General features: G+C 48.8%; 1 protein-coding gene across 1 annotated transcript in view; it reads right to left on the bottom strand.

Annotated features, from left to right (window-relative positions):
* The window catches only part of Sh3bp4 (SH3 domain binding protein 4), an 80641-nt gene extending 75474 nt beyond the window's left edge, over positions 1-5167 (bottom strand). Inside the window, exon 1 of the mRNA XM_028876306.2 lies at positions 4932-5167. The gene's annotated coding sequence lies outside the window, so the exon portion shown is untranslated. The remainder of the gene's footprint in view (positions 1-4931) is intronic.
* Positions 5168-17830: the final 12663 nt, after the last annotated feature.

The raw sequence follows: 17830 nt of genomic DNA, 5'->3' as shown, positions 1-17830 counted from the left end.
CTTTTTTTTTCCCCTCCGGCTCCTACATATGGTTAAATGTGTAGGAATTTTGCCAGCCCACGCTGGGAGCTTAAAATCAGCCAGGGTGGGAGTGTTTACACCACACAAATTGGCAGATGGTGCCATCCAAATCCTTTGTTTTCTCCCCTGGAGCAGGTTCCCAGCACACACCTGGCTCCCAGCCTCCTACATCGGAGGCTGGGTAAACAGGCCCTCAGATTTCAGGAGGGTCCTGAGAGCTGACATCTTCAGGGTGGCCAGGAGAAGACTGGAGGAATTTGGAATCATAAAATTCTCTTGTGGTGGCGCACGCCTTTAATTTCAGCACTTGGGAGGCAGAGGCAGGCGGATCTACAAAGTGAGTTCCAGGACAGCCAGAGCTTCGACACAGAGAAACTGTTGGGAAAAAAAAATTCTCTCAAAGAAAGGATTTTTTCTTTTTCCTTCCTTCCTTCCTTCCTTCCTTCCTTCCTTCCTTCCTTCCTTCCTTCCTTCCTTCCTTCCTTCCTTCCTTCCTTCCTTTTTTGCTCAATCAGTTCAGAAGCGTTAGGCTAACCGACATCCACAAAGTTCTCCTGGGACAAGTATCCACTGAGCAGATAAGAATAATCTCATTAGTGTGTCATTTACTTGGCTGTAAAAAGGAAGGTGGAATCCTTATCTTACGTTTGCTTAACAGCCTTCCTATAAACTTAATTCTGGTGACACCATCATCCCAGAACACCTCTCTCAGTGGTACAAGGGCAGGCTTCTGGTCGACTCTGCCTGACTTAGCTCAACTGCAGAACCCAGATCTTCCAGATACATCAAGCTCTGCCCTGCAGAAAGGCAGTGAGGACATCCGCCTCAGGAGTGAAGGTGCACACTGGCTGCCTTCCATGAGGCTGAGCTTTCACCACCTTCAGAGTGTGAGCTAGTTTGTAACTGTGTAAGAAAAACAGCATCCAGCTATTTCCATGCCTGTTTCTTAACACTCCCTGAATGCATGACTGGGAGTGTTTGCTTCTTTAATTTCAGGACTCTGTGGGGGGGTGATGGAAGCCTCTGGGATACACAGATCCAGGTTCAAATCCCAGCTCAATCACGCATCAGGCATGCATGTGGAAGAGTTAGCAAAGCTCTGTGGCCAGCCTTCCAGTCAACAAAGGTTATTTGTGCAGGCTCCCTGGAGTGCATACAGGAAGACTCCAAAAAGACACAGGAAGTGTCACTGGAGTTCTCAGGGTGATGTTGTTGTGTGACAAGACTTTTACTACACACGTCCACTCACCCCAGATAGGAAGCCCACAAGAGACCAAAGTACAAACGCCACCAAAGTCCGACGTGGCAAACCAATGAGGTTTATTGGGGCTGCTTACAGGAGTGTGGGTGTATGGTGACTTGCAAGAGAAGAAATGATTCAAAGACAGCTGCATCACCAAAGACCGTCCCAGCACGGGTGAAGCTCACAAAAGCTGGGGACCCGGAGCACACTGCACAGCCTGCAGGCAGTTCAGCAGGCTGGAGAGTGTCCTTTCTAAGTAATTCAGTTGGTCTAAACCTCTTCCAGGCAGCGAGGTGGTTTCTATTTCTTCCAAGCAGCTGGTCTGATCTCCTTTGTGACCCTCGCCTTTTACTGCTTACTCTGGAAAGGGTCTAGTAAATCTGATCAGTTTCAGGGACTTCCTGAAGCTATTTGGAGTTGCTTACCTTCGTGTTGAAGGAGCTTCCCTGCAGGATGCAATGGAGGGAACTTAACACAACAGATGTCTAGTTCTCTTGAGTGGCATCACAGCTCAGTGACAGTTGAAAGGGCAGAGTACCTGGTAGGTGGCCAAGAGACCAGATGGTCTACAGGATGTCACCTCTCTCTCCTTAAAACTCAACCCCAAACGCTTCACTTCTGAAACACTGTGCAATCTCTGTCCTCTCGAGGCTCACGTCTTCTCCCAGGAGCTGGCCTCCATGCCTGGGGTGTGGAGTTACGCAACACAGATGTCCTGGGGCCTGCTGAGTAGCTGGCCAAGGCTTCTTGGAGGACACTGAAAGTACAGGCATTGTTCCCTGGGTGTCTTGGGGTTTGGTCAATAATTTTCCTGTCACTTCGCAAAGAGGGGCAGCTTGTGTTGTGCATATCTCTGTGGAGCCAGGACCTACCTGAAGCCACCAGAAGCTGTGCTGGAAGTGGGGTGGCCCAGGGCTGTGGGAGCCAGTCCACTTGTGGTGAACACGGCTATCTGCTGGTTATCCTCATCCCTGGTTGTCAGATTGTAACCTTGGGGCAAGGGAACTTTGGGGCTTATCTCTAGGGCCCTGGGAAATGTCCCAGAGATCTGGTTCCAAGTCTCAGGAGAAAGCCGGTGACACAAACCCATGCAGGTGTCAAGCCTGCACATAACAAAGCAGTGGGTAGGAAGGCTGTCCACTTGCTGATTCCAACAGCGAGTTACAGTGCCTTGGAACACAGTGGCTCTGGTCTCCTTCCGGTCAAGGGCTCTCAGAGAAACACCAATGGCCTTCTCCCCCAGGAGGTGCACGTACACACACACACATACACACACACACACACACACACACACACACACACACACACACACACACCCTCCCACATGGTTTCAGAGAGCCAAGGGCTCTTAATTGGCTAGGAACAGAGGACTCAAACCCAGGAGGCCTCCCAGGAATCGAGGGCGTAAACCCCATTCATCATTCATTCTCCTTTCCTCATTATCAGACTAGAAACCAACACGAGAATAAAAAGAAAGTCTATGCAAACAGCCTGGAGGGGAATAATTCCAGCCTGCTGCTGGATTAGCAAACAGCAAAGGAGAAATTCCAGGAGGACCCCCGCTTCGCCACCCCCCCCCCTTCTACCTCTGCCCAGAAAATTAACAGCACAACTTCTATTAACAATGGCAGGAATGGAGGATGTCTTATCAACAATTTAATCCAGCCAGGTTTCTGGACCCTTCCAAGCCCCCGCCTGAGCTCCCATCTGCAACCAGACCCAGGCCACATCAAAGTGCTAGGGGGAGCAACCATTAAAAACGAAACTATCAGAGGGTCACCAGTAACATGAAGAGAAGCTTCCAGCCCGGCTCTTGGCGGGGAGACAGGGTGAGGACAAAAGGCAGCCTGTGCCTCACCTCTCTGTCTGGGTCCCTAGTAATTGTTCTTTAAGAACATTAAAGCCTGGTGCCAGGACCTGGGGACAACAGGAAAGAAAGGAAAGTCCTCAGAGACCTCGCTGGCATTTCTGCAGCCAGCCTCGGAGCTGGTCATTGTTCGGTCGGTAAACACGTGAGACATGAAACAAATCGCTGGGAAACCAGGTTGTTCACTTCATGCGTCCTCCCAGAACCAACTGTTCTCTCTTGGAGGATGGCCTGGGCATGCACCAGGCACCAATGCCCCCCTGACTTCAGGACACCCACCCGTCCTCCCAAGTCCAAAAGGAGCTGCAGGGGAGGGGGAGCAGCCTGGAGAACCCCAGCTACTCCCAAGCTTCCCACTTTGAAGGACTTGGCCTGCACCAACAGGGAAATAGGAGTGTGTTCTGGGATCCCTGGGGCCTGCCTGGATCTTGCTTCCAGGGCAGGGTAGCCAAGCTCTAGGTAGCCTGTTTTACTGGATGACACCGTAGAACAGCTAAATGCTCCCCAGCACACTGAAATACAGCCGCTGTCCATCTAAGGATGCCAAAACGCTCCGCAAACCACCCATTATTTTTTATGGTGGCCTAGGAAGCAGATTGAGAATCATTACTATCATTTTTACAAGGCTCGGCACCAAAACCACGGACAGGGCTGAGGTACCGGGTCTCCCCTTCTCTCCATCTGGACCCACATTCTCATGGAAAACCCCAGCACATCAAAAGGGGACTCGTGACTATCACAAACAACCTCTGTGGTGAGACACGCCAAAAAAATCTAAACTTTGGACACTGGAGAGACAATCAGAAGGGTGGGAAGGGGATGATTTCCTACAAGGGTTTTTTCGGGATTATGCAAGAAGGTGCCAGGTATAATTCAATGATTAAATCTACAAGGCTGTGACACCCCCCACCCCCTAACATGGGATCACCGTGGGTCTCTTGTTTGTTTATTTCTGCTCTGGACACTCATTGCTTTTATAATCAGAGCAAAAGTTATGCGAACTTTATTTCTGCTGCTAAATCACAGAACACCAATCAGCTGCGCTAGCAAGGGAAGAATAAACATGAATCAAACCCAGCACGGTATTCCCTTTCAAATCTCATTGATCCACGAGGCTCCACAACCTTCTGCGCACACAGAGCGGCCAGCCAGCCAGCTCTCCATTGCTCCTCCCGTGCGGCATCTGCCGGCGCCCTACACACCCGAAAAGGGCCAGCACCAGTCAGCCCCCCAGGCCACACCGCGAAGCCCCCTAAACCTGTACACTGCACTTCCAATCCCAGCTAGGAGCCTCCTGGCACCTAAACTGGGACCCTCTAGAAAGAAACACTCGGGGGCGCAGGGCGGCTTCCCGGTAAACAGTACTTGCAGAACAACGCTCCTCTATCCGAGCCGCTCCCACCCGTGCACCCTGGCGCTGTCACCTCGAGGGTGCTCGGTCACTCGATCTCCAAGACAGAAATCGGAGTTTTCAATTTCATCCTCCGGGAGGACTCTCCGAAGAAGTTGAAATGTGCATTGTCACCAAGTTTAACCGGGAGCCGCGCGCCCTTCGCTCCTCCCCAGAACTGCGCGGGTGGCGCCGCGACCCCTCTCAGCCCTCCCTGTGCCCCAGGCCCTAGCGACCACAGTCAGCAGCCCGGGCCGGGCCGTGACCACAGAGGGCAGGACCCACGGAGCTCTAGGGGTTCGGAGCTGCTCAGGGCTGGCCGCGCCCCTGCGCCTGGGATGCAGCCCGAAGCCACCCCGCGCGCTGGGGTAGGGTGCTCCGTCCGGCCCCGGGCTTCTCGCCGCGCCTACCTGGCTCGCATGGCGCCCGGCGGGTCCTGCGGCTCCCTCGTCGTGTGGGGCTCGCCCGGCCGGGGGCGCGCGCGGCTCCGGGAACCACGGCGGTGGAGATCGAGGGGCGGAGGTGGTGAGGTGCCCGGACGCCGCGACAGCTCCGAGCGCTTGGACCCCGCCTGCGGGCGCAGAGGTGGTCTGGGCCGGGGCGGGGCGCGAGTGCGGGCGGGTCCTGGTCGCAGACAGCGGGCGCGAGGAGGGCGGAGCGCAAGCCGAGACCGCGGGAGGGTTGGGGCCAAGGCTGGGGGCGGAGCGGGAGCGAGAGGCGGGATCAAGCCCAGGCTGGGGCGTAGAAGACCCGGGGCGGAACTTCACGCTAGGGGCGAGTCTCGGGCGGAGGGGCGGGGCCTAGGTGAAGCTGGAGCTGACGTGGGCGGGGCGTGCTGGGAGGGGCGTGGCCAATGCGAGGCTGGAGCGAGTAGGGGCTGAGCCTGGAGCTGGGGGGGAGGGCGGTGTTTCGCAAAGGCGGGGCCTGGCTGCAGGGGGCGGGGCATCGTGGAGGGGCGGGGCCAACCGAGCCGCTGATCGCTGAGAGAGGCGCCTTGGCGGCTTGGCGCCTCCACTGCCCGGGTGCGCTTCCCGCCAACGCTCTTCCTTGTCTTCCTCCTTAACAACGCCAGCTAAGGAAACGGGGTTGGGGCTTCAGGGGACTTTGCCCCTGGACCCAGAGGATGAGCAAACGACTTTCTGATGGAGACCTCCGGTGCTCGGTTTTGGGGGAGCTTCCAGTCCGCCCGCCCAGAATCACGCTTATTGAAGGCAGTGGTTAAGCAGTTAGACGGAGAAAAAACTCGGCTTAGGGAACAACCACAAAGGGAGGAGAGCTGCCCGCTAGGCCGACTGCAAACTCAATACGTGTCAGCATATTTACACTTCCTCTGCCCAGGCTCCCCTGGCGCAGAAGTAGACGCACGATGCGAGCTCAGTGAATGAACGCACTGCGAGGCGACAGAGCAAAAGCCAACGCTTGGCTGCTCTCGTGAGTCATCTCATGGGAGTGGACAGTGGCTTGTAGAATTGGTTGCCTCAGTGAGGTCGAACCAGCCTTTGGTCGTAGTGATGAGTGGCAGGGAATGGAAGCTGCAACTTGGAGGCCTTGAACAAGCACGTCTTAAATGCCACAAATCCAAATTCAGTAACCCACTGAAGCCATCCTCACTGTCATCGCCGGCGACAGATACTGGGTTGTTTGTTTGTTTTGTTTTTCAAGATAGGGTTTCCCTGTGTAGTTTTGGTGCCTGTCCTGGATCTCGCTCTGTAGACCAGGCTAGCCACTTCAGATGTTAACGCAGATTGTCGTATCTGTCAAGATCACATGGATCACATCGGAGCCGGGAATTCCAGGCAGGAGTTTTGCATCTCATCCATGCTCTTTATGCTCCCCTTACTCTCAGCCCTTGCACTCGGATCTGGAAGCCTCCCTTGAGAGGAATTAGGTCCTTTCCCACTCCAGGTATAGTCCTGGTGGATTCGGGTAGACAGACGGGTCAATCTAGGGCTCAGAGGGTGGAATTTAGTATTCTCTTAGAACATGGAAATGATTACAATTACTCCTGAAATGTAGCCGTAGACCTTAAAAGGAAGCAGTCTCCTGAAGGTTCAGATAAAGCCTAGCTTAGCCTGGATGGAGGGGGAGGGGACAAAAGCATCCAGACTGTGGAGGGCATGTCAGGAACCAGCCTGCTGTACCGGGAAGGCTAGGCTTCTCTGTGACTCACTTACCTATATGAGTGTGAAAATTAAACAGAGAGCACAAATCTCAGCAGTCACTAAATGTTAGCCACTTGCATTACTGCTACTCCAAATGACTGACGTCTATTGGAGGGAGACTGAGTGAATGTGGGCTGGGGATAAAGCTCAGTCAGAGCGCTGGCCCAACATGCGCAAAGCCCTGTGTTCATCCTCTGCACTAAATAAACGGGGATGGTGTGGTGGATCAAGGCTGCACTCAAGGATTGAAGTTCAAGGAAGGCGGAGGCAGGAGGATCAAAAGCAGCAGGTCATACTCCACAAATAGTAAATTCAAGGTCACTCTGTGCGCATCAGACCCTGTCTTGGGGGCTGGAAAGATGGATCAGAGGTTAAGAACACGGGCTGCTCCTCCAGAGGGCTGAGCTTCAATTCCCAGCCCCCTCGTGCCTGCTTAGAACCATATGTAACTGGCTCTGTTCCAGAGGCTCTGATGCCCTCTTCTGGTTTCCATGGGCACCAGGCACAGGAGTGGTACGCAGACATACATTCAGGTAAAACATCATTTACATAAAATGAAAATAAATAAATCTTAAAAAAAAAAAAGATCCTGTCTTGGGGGGAGAGATCTTTTGGGGTAGGTGTCACATACCTAACTGGTGTCCCAGTATTTGAAAAGGTGAGGCAGGAAGATTGTGAATTCAAAGACAGCTTAGGATCCATAGCAAGACTGACTCTGTTTCCAAAGAAGAAATGCTTATAAAAACATTGAGAAACACAGGGGAGCTGTAAATGATCAAAGGTATAAAAAGATGAGTCTTGAAACACTGCAAATGTTCCAACACGTGAAAGGCCCCTTAGCTTCGTGATGAAAAAGCTAAGTGGGTACGAAGGAGCAGTGAGGTGAGGAAGTCCAAGTGTGACCCGGGCAGTGCTCTGGCCACTGGGAACGAAGGTCTGAGATACACCGCCAGAGGATGGAGCTGGGCGGAAATTCACACTGCAACATGAATGAACTGAACACTGCAGAGCGCGTGTGTCCGCCCGGCCAGACAGAGTATGTGGACAGACTTCCAGCCTGCCGGCCTCCTGGGTGAGGAGTGGACCGAATCCAGGGTCTGGAGGCAAAATAAGGAAGAGAGAAAGAGAGAAGCACGCTTCTTCCTGCCATAAATTAGATTTGACTTTGGGAGACTTAAACCAGGGAGAGGGAACACTGTGTTTAGGTCAAGTCATCTGTGAAGCATTGTGTGTTCTGGAAGGAATGAGGTCTCAAGATATGCTTCCTGCTGGACTGATGCTTTGTGCTTCCGCCTGTTTTTGTGACTTGCCCTTATTTTAAAGATCTCTAAGACAAATGGAAGGGAGAATGAGCTACCCTGAGCAGTCACCATGTTCAAGTGTTCGTCGAGCGTTACTGGTGCAAATGGAACGGCACGAGTCGGTAACTTGAGTGTCTCAGTACAAGAATGTGATTGTTTGTCTCGTGAACTAGAGAATTTCAAGAGCTGGGCACAATGCCAAACACCTATAGTCCCATCAGTTGGAAGATAGAGCCGGGAGGATCAAGAAGAGTTCAAGGTCAGCTTCTTTTAAAGAGTGGGTTCCGGGCCAGCTTGGACTTCATGAGACCTTTTCTCAAAACACAAACAAAAGCAAAAAGCATTAGAGAGCAGTGTGGCATAAATGTAATCATTGATCCGAAATCTCTTAAAGTTTCGTGAGGAAGGTGGATTGCTTGTCTGTAGAAGCTCATTGTAAGCTTTGGATGTGGATTAAGACTTTGCACATTCATATATATGCATATATATGAATTTGATATATTTACTTATATTTATAGATGTGTGTAGGCAAAGTTTTTGTTGGGACCACTGGCTCCAAATCAAATGCACATAGACTTAATATTAATTATAAATGCTTACCCAATAGCTTAGGCTTGTCATTAATTAGCTCTTACAACTTAAATTAGCCCATCCTTATTAATCTTCATTCCATCACGGGGCATTACCTCTCTTTCATCTAGCACCTCCTGTTTCCCCTCTGTGCCCCCTCGCTGGCAACTCTTCTGACTCTGCTTGTCTTCTTCCCAGTGTCCTTAGTCTGGATCTCCCGCCTAACCTTATCCTGCCCAGTTATTGGCCAGTTAGTGACATATATTCACACAGTGTAAAGGAATATTACACAGATGTATTCATAAAGCATGTACTGGATGACAGAGTGGTGGACTGAAACATCTGATTGTCTGGACTCAAACGCCAACTTGACCACCTGATGGCTTGGTACCATGAAGCCATGCCATCCTGTGCCCATTTTCTCATCTTAGGATAGGCGCCACTGGGCAGGGGAGATGGCTCAGCAGAGAGAAACACTTGTTATGCAAAGCTCGACAGCCTGAGTTCAATCCCAGGAACCCACATGGCGGGAGGAGCTGACCTCTGACCTCTATACTTATGCTGTGACACCTCCATAGCGCTCTTCCCATAAATAAATAAGTAATTGAGAAAAATAGAGATCGATGACAGAGTGTAGATAGTGATGCTTGAAAGGACTAATTGAGATAACGTGTGGATATCGCTTAGCACAGTGCAGACACACAGTACATCACTTACAGATACAGCCTATTATTTGCATACATGTATTCTGACAAATGATTCTTTGGTTCACATTAAATCCAAGTGAGTGAGTCTGGTTCTTAAATAAACTCCAAATAGAAATGTCCTTTTCAAAGGGATTTCCTTGTTGCTTTTAGGAAACAAGTCAGTGCCACTGTCCAAGACAGTGACTTGAGTGAGTTCTGCATGGGTTCCTGCAGACATGTACTCGGTGTGCTGAGAAAACTGCCTTTCAGGGATGTCCCATATGTCGTTAAGTTTTGAGTCTGAAATTTACCCCACAGAACCGCATTTTGAGCCCTTGTTCTCAGGCTTAGTGGTACTATTTTTGGAAAGCTATGGAATCTTTAAGAACTATGGTCTAGCTGGTAGAAGTAGGTCATTAAGGATGGGGCTTTCCCTGTGAGAGCCTGGCCCCACGTTCTCGTCTTCTGCTCTGGTTCCTGACCACCCATGATGTTAACAAGCCTCTCCCATAGCCCCTCCACCAGGAGCTAAGCTGCACCCCCTTTTTGAACTGAAACCCTCTGAAACAGTGAGTCAAACTTAACCTTTCCCCTAATCACTCATTCTCCCCATTAGGTGTTTTGGATTAGCAAGTAACTGGCTTCTGACTTCTGGGTCCAGGCAAGTGAGATGCGGAGAAAAGACACTCGACAGAGAATGCCTATTACTAGCCCAGCAGTGTCCCATCTGCTCCAGACACGGCTGCCCGTGCCCCATGCTAAGTACTCAGCAATCGGCAGAGCAACTAATGCACTCCCAGGAACGCCTGCTCAGACAAGGGCAGCCCTAAGTGGCTCTTACTGCCCTGAACTCGGCAGACACTCTAGTACGCCATCACACTCTGGCCACCTGTAAAACGCACTTCACACAAAGGACCGACTGCTCAGGAATCAGAAGCAGGCCCATCAATAAAGCATCTCTCCATCTACTAGGAGACATGCCCAGCCATGAAATAAAAAGGATAATATTTCCTTAGAGGACTGAAATCGATAAGGACCAAAACAGTGCTGGGGAGGAGAAAACAGGGTATGTTGAGAGCTGCTAGGGAAGGATGAGTCATTCTGCTTGGGGAGAGTTACCTAACCGCTGGTAGGTTGCCCCTTTCTCATTGGATGACCCCGTACCGTACCTGTAAACAGGTAGGCAATGCTCACTGGACTTAATGAGTTTGTGAAAATGCAAAAGCAGAGGGCATGAAGTTGGGAGGGAGATCTGAGAGTTAACGGAAATGGGAGATGGATATGATCATATTTCCTTATATACATGTATGAAATTCTCAAAGAATAAATAAAAATATGCATATATAACCTAATTAAAGATGGGCTGGCCGGGTGGTGGTGGCACACGCCTTTAATCCCAGCACTCGGGAGGCAGAGCCAGGCGGATCTCTGTGAGTTCAAGGCCAGCCTGGGCTACCAAGTGAGTTCCAGGAAAGGTGCAAAGCTACACAGAAAAACCCTGTCTCAAAAAACCAAAAACCAAAAAAAAAAAAAAAAAAAAAAAGATGGGCTGAAGGCACATAGGATCTGATACTTTTCAGTGGAAAATACGAGTCGTAGAATAATATCTGGGGAGAGGGTTATACGTACAACAGCCTACAGTTGTTATCCATCATACAAAAGAAATTGATTCACCCAAATGAATGAAAAGAACTTCAAATTCGGGGATGGAGAGATGGCTCAACAATCATGGGCATGTTCTGCTCTCCCAGAGGACTACAGTTCAGTTCCAAGAACCCACAGCAGGCAGATGCAACCCCAACAGTTCCTCCACAGGTACCCCCATAAATGTGTACAGCAGCGCACGCGTGCGAGCGTGAGCACACACACACACACACACACACACACACACACACACAGATCACAACCTCTGTAACTCCAGCTTCAAGGGTATCCAACATATGTGGCCTCCATGGGCACACACATAATTAAAAATAAAAGAAATATTGTTTTTGTTTTTTGTGTTTGAAAAAAATAAAAATTCAAAGCTGTTGCCTCTGGCTTTGAGTGTGAAGAGAGATTGCCTGCCTTCAAAACCCCCAGAACACCAAGCAGAACCCCACATCCATTCCGCAGCCAGCATGGGGAAGGAACACTTCAGACAAAGTGTTCTTCTTAAAAACTCTGGCTTTTCATTGGTAACAAATGTCCCTCTGCCTAAAATCCACCTTTAAGAGACTGTCTGTTTAACTGAATCTGCAGGGAATCCCATCTATTTCATTTGTGCTTGTTTCAAACTGAAAATGCATCTACATGACTCTTAGGTTTAATATTTTAAGTAGAAAGTTAGATTTATGACAGTCTAATGTTTGTAGTTTATCCTTTGTTAATTACTGTGAAGAGTCAGCTGTGAGCTAGGTGTGTTGGAGTTCATATGTAATCTTAGCACTCAGGGGTTGAAGCTGGGGAACCTCAAGTCTGAGGCCAGCCTGGACTATACAGCAAGTCCTTGCCTTAAAAATTCAACAAAATAAGCAAGTAAACGGACTAGGAGACATAACTCAGTTGGTAAAGTACTGACATGCACAAAGCCATAGGTTCAATTCCCAGAACAAAATACTAGGAGCCTGTAATCTCAGGCAGGGATAAATAAATAAATAAGCAAATAGCTGACAAAATTAAAACATTAATATTCTGAAATTGGCATGTGGCTCCTGCCTTGTATCCCAGCACTCAGGAGGCAAAGGCAGGCAGATCTTTGAGCTCGAGACCAGCCTGGTCTATAGAGCAAGTTCTAGGACAGACAGGGCTACAGAGAGAAACCCTATCTCAAAAAAAAAAAAAAAAAAAAAAAAGCATTTTAAAAAGCAGTTCTCTCTCTCTCTCTCTCAACACCCACGCTTAAATCTGTGCTAAACTTTTCTTAATAAACTTCTACTTCACTTCCAAAAATAAAACAATGAAAGTCAGCTGTGATTCTAAAAAAGTAATAGCCACAGCAGTGAGGTCAACCGTATATATGACTCCAAGGAACACAGCTGAATTCCCAGACGTCAGAACGGAAACTGCACTACCCCACACTACTTAACTTTTCTCGCTTTGGAAACAAATTTTATAAATATTTTAAACACGAATCCAATATAAAATTCAGCCTAAAACGTTACATACTTTATTGTCATGGGATGAAAGACTAAGACATACTGTTTGTAACAAATTGCTATGACTATGTGTTCATTTCTTAAATCTCTTGCTCTCACATTGTGTGTGTGCTGGGGATCGAACCCAGGACCTCCAACATGCTAAGAAACCCTTCCACCACTGAGCTACCTCCAGAACCCTCCTTTGTATGTTCATTCTCAGATTAAACAGTGTGACACTGACCCTTAATTTAGATTTTAACATTTGCTCACTTTATTTATACTCCAGGGATGCAAGGGAAAATGCATATTTCAGAATCAAGTAAATATATCCTCCTTTCTAAAAAAAAAAAAAAAAAAAATTCCACAAAACCAGAAAAATAATGTCTTACTTGGGCTGCCGAATACTACCCTCTAAAGAGCAGCAAGGGCTATTGAGGAAGTATTTATTTACCCCCTACCATGTGCTGACCCCTGGGCAAGACCCTGAGAGGGGACGAGCCCCAGAGAGGCAGGCAGATCGGCTCATACGGCTGGGATTTTAGGATGGAGAGGGAAAGAGCCAGTGATGGATGCTTTAAAGAAAGCCCAAGGACCTGTGACAAACAAAGAGACTGCTCTGGGCATTGGGACTGCAGCAGGTCCTAGAGAAGTGAGGTCAGATACAGTGGGGAAGGGAAAGGGGGTGGTGCGCAGGGGCAGTAAATGCAGAGACCCTGAGGCCGGAAAGAACTGTGCACCGTTACAGAACCGAAAAGAAACCAGCACAGTGGGACAGGATGAGAAGTCGGAGAGGTTCTAAGGGGACCAAGAGTCGTGGGGCCTCCAGACACTTCTTCATTCTTCGCCACTTCCTCACCAGCTCAGAGAACACCACTTCACCAAGATGGTCATAGGACACTTCTATAGGAAAGAACATTTGATTTAGTCAGAAAACAATGGGTTACCTGCTTCCCATTCTGGGAAATGTTTATTCTTCAAACTCTAAAATAGAGGTCCATCTGTCCTGGTGGCTGTCCTTACACACACACACACACACACACACACACACACACACACACACACACCACAGAGAAAGGGGGCGGGGTATGGAAGCACCAGACTCTCAATGCAGAATCCAGAAGGTCCATTCAAAATCTAGAAAAGATGCAGGCTTTAAGGAAACTTCTAGAAATAACTAAATATTTATTACATCTCTCCTTTATTCACTTAGCAATCAATGGCTGTATCTGGAGTGCTTACCATGTGCCAAGCAGTGTGAGAAGAGCCATGGCGCCCAAGTTCTCATTATAGGTAAACGAAGCGCAGGAGAGAGAGGCACGTGCACAGCTCGAACGCTACCCAGGTCTAGCAGAGAAGGAAATTCTGTCATTTCTGGCAATCTGGATGAAACTGGAGCACGATTATGCTAAGTGAAATAAAGCAGGCACAGAAAGACAAATACCACATGCGTTCACTCATCTATGGAATTCCAAACAACAGACGCAGAGATTAAAATGGCAGTTAGGGAACTGGAGTGGGGGTAGGGAGATGTGAGGGATAGAAAGCCTCACCTCAGGCTGGAGAAATACACCGAGCTGCTTTTCTTTTCCGAGCTCTATTGCACAGTGTGGCAAATACAGCCCTGCTGATGGCTAGAGCTGATTGTCAACTTGGACTGATCTCAAGACACCCAGGAGATAACCCTCCTGTGATTAAGTAAGTAATTAACTAACCTCTTAATTAGGTTAGCCTCTGGTCATGTCCCATTGGATTTCTCTTGATTAGGTTAGAGGTGAGAAGACCCACTCTAAAAGTAGACAGCACTATTCCTTGGCCTGGGATTTTGTTCTGTGGAAAGAGGAGAAAACTAGCTGAACAGAAGGCGTTCACTTCTCTCTGCTTCCTTGGTGCAGATTTGGACCAGTATTGGCGAAATTATTAAGGCCACTCCACGTAGTTAAAAGGGAGGTTTATTTTGTGGGGTAACTTACAAGTGAAGGGATAGGTAACAGGGTCTGGGAAAGGTGTGTTGCAGTCCAGCAGTGTTCTCTGGAGAACTCTGCTCGGTCCACCTCCAGCGTCCAGGGTCCAGGAACCAAAAGATCTTGGGTATCCAGATCTTGGGTCTTCTGGGTCCTCTCTTGGCCCCGACTTGTAGGCGTGACAGTTACCAAAGGCTCAATGTGGGTTGGAACTTCCAGATCAAAGCTGGAATGGTTACCCACTACAGACCAGCTGCCTCTTCAAGTTCCTGCCACCCAGATTTTCCCACCATGATGGACTGCACCTCTCAGTGTGAGCCAGTAATACTCCTTCTTCCCTTGAGTTGGTTTTGCCAAGTGTTCCGTCATTGTAACAGGAAAAGTAACTAAGAGATGGTAAATAACACTGTCTAGTCTATTTCAAAATCACTGAGTACAATTTCAAATATTCTCACCACCACCACCCCCACACACACAGAGGAGCATTTGGGAATTTGGGATGGACATGATAACTAGCTTGATTTCATTGCATATGTATCCATATATCAACCAGCAATCCATCTGTAACTCATAAATACATATAATTATAATTTGTCAGTTTATATTAAAATGGTAGTTGTCTGTGACTGGAAGACCATTTGCATTATTAAGTACTACAGACTTCTCTGGATGCAATTTCTTTAAGAAACTCACTTGGTGCATTACTTTTTCCCCCCTGCAAATTAAAAAAAAGTGTGTGTATGTGTGTGTCTATGCATGTGGATGCAGTACCTGCAGAGACCAGAGGACGGCGTTAGATCTCCTGGAGCTGGAGTTACATGTAGGTGTGAACTTTCCAATGTGGGTGCTGGGAACTGAACTTGAATCTTCTGCAGGAGTCGTGTGTGCATAATCACTGAGCCATCTCTCCAGCCCCCTCTTGTTGAATTGCCTTTCCCTGGGAGAAATAAACGTGTTTTCACCCTAGGTAGAGCACCAATTACAGGCCAAAGAAGCGATTCAGTGAGGTCTAGCTTGGTGAGCCAAAGAATTTACTGAAACTATATCCAGGAGCACAGGTGTCTCAAAGGCAGCTCATCTCCGAAAAGCTCCCCAGTATGAGTGACCACTCCCAAAAGCCTCCTCTCTAGAGCTCCCTGACCAGCTTCAGGCAGCTGCACTGAAGACGACGGTTTATTGCTCACCTTCCCAGAGGAGCCTGGGAATCTTGAGGCTTTGGAGGCTTCTCTAGCCTTGCACGTTTTCTTTAGTTCCCCAGTCTTACAAACCTCTCTCCTCCCCCGGGAGAGAATGTTTCAATTCAGAGGAAAGAGCTGCAAACACCATCTGTAGGGTTTTTTTTTTTTTTTTTTGTTTTGCTGTCCCACCTCCCGGTGGGTGGAGCTCTTCCCTCCACGCCCGTGCGGCTCATGACGCTGTAAAGCGCATATTCATAATCCCTGGCTCCCTCTCTCCTTCCCACTGGTCCTCTTTCCTGCAGTCCTTCCTCTTTTTCTCTCATGTGATAAGAGGTTTCTCTACCTTTCAGCCACCTAAACCATGTTTATATTTTCATTTCCCATTCTGAGTGGAGTCTTGGGGAGACAGATGTGAGATTAGTGTTAAATGGACCATTTCTTGTGGGTGATTCTGGAGCGCATGTGGGTTTTGTTCTTGTTGCTTTGGTTTCGTGTGTGTGTATATGTGTGTGTGTGTGTGTGTGTGTGTGTGTGTGTGTGTGTGTGTGTGTGTTTAGAAGTCTGTGTTTTTGAGACTGGCCTCCACTCTGCATCCAAAGATGACCTTGAATTAATGATCCTCCTGCCTCCATTTCCCAAGTGTTAGGATTATAGCTACCACACACATGACTCCTCCAGTGGTTTTTTAACATCTAAAAAGTTAAGGGTGCTGTGCACTCCTGGGCTCTGGTGGGTGTGGGTGTCTCACCCTTGACAGAAACCTTCTTTTCAGGTTATTATTCTCATTACTCATTAAGAAAGTACTCTAGTGAGTGTTTTTCCGAGGGGCTGACAACATCCAACTCCAGGCAAATGGGATGGACATTCCAGAATTTAACTCTTATAGAGTAGGGGTGCAGCTAACATGTGAGAGGATCTTTTAGTCACCAACAATAATTTATATTCCCAAAGTACGAACAACAACTGTGTCAAAAGCATGTAATTACACACTGTGTGTTTTTAAAGGCTAATCTTTCTTGCCTTCTTTTCGGCAGTTTCAATGTAGCACAAGCTGGCATCGAACATGCTACGAAGTGCAGGCTTGCCTCAAACTTGCCATGTTCCTGTCTTGGCGTTTGAGTGCTGAGATTACAAGCGTGCATCGGTGTGCCTAGCAAAAGGTGTCCGCTGCTGGTTTGCAGTTCCCCGTGGTAGGGCCAGTGGAGTGGAAGTGTAGGAAGCTAGTTTCTGGGTGTCTTCTTCTCCTGGTAACCTGCACCTCTCAGCTGAGAGCTCCCAGGCCCCATTGACGAGCGCTCTGTTGAGACACTTGTTTTAAACACTTGGCGCCTCTGCATTCCAAGACTTCCTCAGGAGTTCCCACAGAAACCTCTTTCTGACACTGTACCCAGTGCCTTGAGGCTGGACCACTCAGCCTGAGCTACCTGGCTGTTTGTCCCCGCTGGATCCAGCTTCTCTGGCCCCTGAGGACAAAGTCATTATGTACAGGCTCCCCACCCCCCTTTTTAAAAATGACTTAAAAAAGATTTATTTTATTATTTTTATTAAATGTATCTGTGTGTGTCTGTGTGAGTTTATGTACTTGACTGCTGGTGCCTGGGGAGGCGGGAGGCCTCAGATCCCCTGGAGCTGGAGTTACAGGTGACTATGGGCTGCCTGATGTGGGAACTGGGAATCAAACTCCAATTCTCTGCAAGAGCAGTATATGCTCTTAACTCCGGAGCCGTCTCTCCAGCCCCCACCCCACTGTCTTAGGGGACATACATACTTTTCAGAGTAGCACTTCCTCGCTATTGTGATCTTGGGCAAAAGTGTTTTCTCACCAGGAACAAATCCCTGGAGAATTGAAAGTGGCGTGAGGCCACCAATGCCACGTAACAGCACACTCTGCAAACACTGTGGCCAGTCTCGCTCACAGCTCCACGGGGCTTCTAATGAACAGGAGTCATGCGCATGCGTTGATCACATCATTCTCAATTTTCCAGAGACTGCCCCGGGTGTAACTGCCCTGCCTGTGACACTCACTGCACAGGGGTCAGTGACGCACACATCTGGAATTGAGGGTGCACAGGGCTCAGTGATGCACACATCTGGAAGTGAGGGTGCACAGGGCTCAGTCATGCACACATCTGGAAGTGAAGGTGCACAGGGCTCAGTGATGCACACATCTGGAAGTGAGGGTGCACAGGGCTCAGTCATGCACACATCTGGAAGTGAGGGTGCACGGGGCTCAGTGATGCACACATCTGGAAGTGAGGATGCACGGGGCTCAGTGATGCACACATCTGGAAATGAGGGTAGATTGAAGGGAGGCTCTTCTTTTAGCGCGTTA

The sequence above is a fragment of the Peromyscus leucopus genome, chromosome 13 (assembly GCF_004664715.2).
Source record: "Peromyscus leucopus breed LL Stock chromosome 13, UCI_PerLeu_2.1, whole genome shotgun sequence".
Taxonomy (NCBI): domain Eukaryota; kingdom Metazoa; phylum Chordata; class Mammalia; order Rodentia; family Cricetidae; genus Peromyscus; species Peromyscus leucopus.
Note: the sequence above shows the minus strand (reverse complement) of the source record. Positions and strands in the feature narration are given on the sequence as shown.